This window comes from Otolemur garnettii, unplaced genomic scaffold (assembly GCF_000181295.1).
Source record: "Otolemur garnettii isolate 467f Iridium unplaced genomic scaffold, OtoGar3 scaffold00004, whole genome shotgun sequence".
NCBI classification, from domain to species: Eukaryota; Metazoa; Chordata; class Mammalia; order Primates; family Galagidae; genus Otolemur; species Otolemur garnettii.
Genome location: NW_003852399.1, coordinates 31,251,411 through 31,254,611, shown reverse-complemented (window position 1 = coordinate 31,254,611; position 3,201 = coordinate 31,251,411). Strand labels below are relative to the sequence as shown.

The window sequence follows — 3,201 nt, the reverse complement described above, 5'->3', positions numbered from 1 at the left end:
AAAAAAAAAAAAAAAAAAAAAAAGCTGTGTTCTCAAGCTGTTGCTGTGGTGTTATAGCTCACAGTAACCTCCAGGGGCTCAAGTGATTCTCTTACTTCAGTTTTTCTATTTTTAGTAGAGGTAGGGTCTTGATTTGCTCAGGCTGTCTCAAACTTGTGAACTCAAGCAATCCACTGCCTTGGCCTCCCAGAGTGCTAGGATTACAGGGGTGAGCCACTGTGCCCAGCCAGCGTTCATTCTTTAAGACTAAGTATTTTGGTCAATGGCATAGCAAGACAGATTTAGAGAGCAAAGAATAGATATATGATCTTTACAATAGATCAAAGAGTTCAAAATATTCAATGGAAAGAAAGAAAGATAAGTGCAATTTAAAAATTCATTTCTTAAGAGGAAGCCTTAGTATCAGGACTGAAATATCTAAAGACAAACTGTCTGGATTCAAATCCTGGCTCGGCCCCTTACTGACTAGATTCAAATCCTGGCTCTGCCCCTTACTGACTATATGACTTTGGGCAAGTTACCTGATTTCTCTGTGTCTCAGTTCTTTCCTCATCTGTAAAATGAAGATAATGATGGGACCTTTATATAAGGTTATTATAAGAACTAAATATTATAAGATAATATTTGTAAAGAGCTCTGAACAGTACCTGTCTGGTAACACTTGCTATATAAGTGCTTATTAAATAAACACATTAATAAGACTAAAGACTGTTTCTTCCTTTCACTTGGTGGTGCATAGTGAGGCAATCATCACAAGTGAAACAAGCACATAAAGTAGTTCTGTACCTCTGTGGTGAAGTAGCATCTCTGCTTCTCCTTTCTTTTTTTTTTTAATTAAATTTTTTTTTTAATTGAATGGTAACTATGTACATTAATGCAATTCTGGGGTACTGTGTGGTGTTTTCACATACAATTTGAAATATTTCCATCAGTGCTTCTCCTTTCTGTAGTGCCCTTCCCTTCCTCTTTCAAGCAGGAGGCTGTGCTTTCTGGTGCCTGTGACCTAAGGGAGGTGTGTGAGGCAGAAAGTCCTTGGAGGAGAAGGTGTTGAAGTGAAGCCTGAGCTCACTGAAGTGATAGGGGATGCTGGGTGTTCCAGGAGAGTGGAGGTGGGTGAGGCCTGTGGGTGTGAGAAGAGGGGGCAGAAGAGAAGAGTCTCCCTGAGAAGGGCAGGGAGCAGTAGCCCTATGAGTCTGGGAGCTGGAGGACCTGGGCAGGGCCCCATGTGGGTGGCACAACCTCAGGGGGATGAACGTGCATTGTGTGGAGGAAGGCAGCACCCATCATTGTATGGCCCATGTGGTCCAGAAGCAAGGTGCTCTAGGCTCCCCTTGATCGTGAGAGGTCATGTCAGGACCAGCACTGACTAACAGAAATAGAATAGGAGCCACACTTATAATTTAGAAATTTTCTAGCCTCTAGAATCTAGTAGTCACATTAGAAACTGTCAGAAGATACAGGTGAGTATAGGAGATGCCAAGAGCCAGATGACATCTGAGCAAGATGATCTGCAGCTGAGGGGTGGACCCTCGGGCCTTTCATCCACAGGAGTTCCTTGTGAAAGAGCCTGAGCCTTCAGCATGTAATCATTTGCTAATTACTCCCCTCATCTGTGTTGTGCGGTCTCAATAAAAGACTGGTGTGGTGGTTGCTCGGCTACCCGGAAAGTAAGGGCTAGCCCGTCTCCCACAAGCTTGTACTTCTAATCCACGTCATGCCTGGTTCCTTCTTGCGGGGATTGAGACCAGGGCCTTAGGAGCCCGACGGGTCGCAACAGGTGAGACTAATTTTAATAATATATTTTATTCCTGTCTGAAATAATTAACATTTTCACAAGTAATCAATATAAAGATATTACTGAGATAGTTTATGTTTTTATACAAAATCTATATAATCTAGTATGTATTTTATGCTTACATACATCTCAGTTCAGATTGGTGACCGCATGTGGCCAGGGGCTACCTTTAGGGCCCGGGTTAGAAGATCTACTTTTGCATTTCTGGTTCCACATAAGCTTCCTGGATTCTAAAATGACCCTGACAGGGAAAGGAGATTTCACGTTGTTCATGAACTGGTATCTCTGAATGTCTACCATGCGCTTGGTTCGTAGTTCCCATGGTGTGTGTCTTCAGGTGTCCTAGAGTCCTAGACTGCTATAGCAAACTCACAGGGAAGGACTTGAAGGGATATTTTACATTTTTGAGAGAAACATCTGTTGGACGTTATGTCAAGTACTGGTACACAGTTTCAACCTTAGATCTCACCAGTACATTTCTTTTTAGACGCCATCAGCTTTGCAAAGCTGGGCTTTTGGAAGCTCCTGTGACTAAAAAAGCAAGTATGTAGCAAAGTCAGTGTGGACAGGAATCAAGGGTGACAATATCCAATCTATGATAATTCCAAGATTTTAGGAGTTTGCTGTGCCCATGAGTTTCACATGTCCCATTGTAAGTAATAGTAGTTACGAATAAGATTGAAAAAAATTTTTTTTCAGTTTGTGGTTTTTGGGTTCTTTGGTTTGTTTTGGTGTTTCAACCCAGGAGTGTGCTTTATTTTTAAAATAGTTACTAAAGACATAGTACTTACTACATTGTTGGGACTTCACAAGTTAATAAAACAGAACTATGTGCTAGCTTCAGCAACATATATACTAAAAATTAGAATGACACAGAGAAGATAAACATGGCCCCTGCACAATGATGACGTGCAAATTTGTGAAGGGTTCCATATTTTTTCTATTTACCTGGATGGATTGAAGCACATTCTTCTTAGTAAAGTGTCACAAGAATGGAAATACAACAGAAAAACAACTGTTTGCCCACACAAGAGAAAAGCACAAGTATGTTAAACTGCTGGGGGTGTGTGTGTGTGGGGGCAGGGGCAGGTTAGGAAGTAGGGAAAGGTGAAAGGGGAGGAGAGGGGGGACTGGTAAGCTCTCAGCTAATGGGCACAATGTAAGGGTTTAAGCATACCCTCTGGATGGGGGCTCAACTGCAACTTGAACTTTACCTTGGAAACACAAACAACGTAACCTAATCATTGTACCCTTATATTAATCTGAATTAAAAAAAGAGCGATTAGGCATTCCTTTTGGCCCAGGGACACTGAAAAATCCACTGAAACACCAAGAGTGCCGAGAATATTTGAGAAGTGCCTTTCAAGTTGCTCATTTAAGTATTTGGGATACATCAGAGAACAAAA

At 41.6% G+C, this 3,201-nt stretch overlaps 1 non-coding gene across 1 annotated transcript; it reads left to right on the top strand.

Moving 5' to 3' along the window:
- Nucleotides 1-2,624: 2,624 nt before the first annotated feature.
- Nucleotides 2,625-2,734, top strand: LOC111728031. Its single transcript, XR_002775448.1, has one exon. It is a non-coding gene; the product is annotated as a U6 spliceosomal RNA (small nuclear RNA).
- Nucleotides 2,735-3,201: the final 467 nt, after the last annotated feature.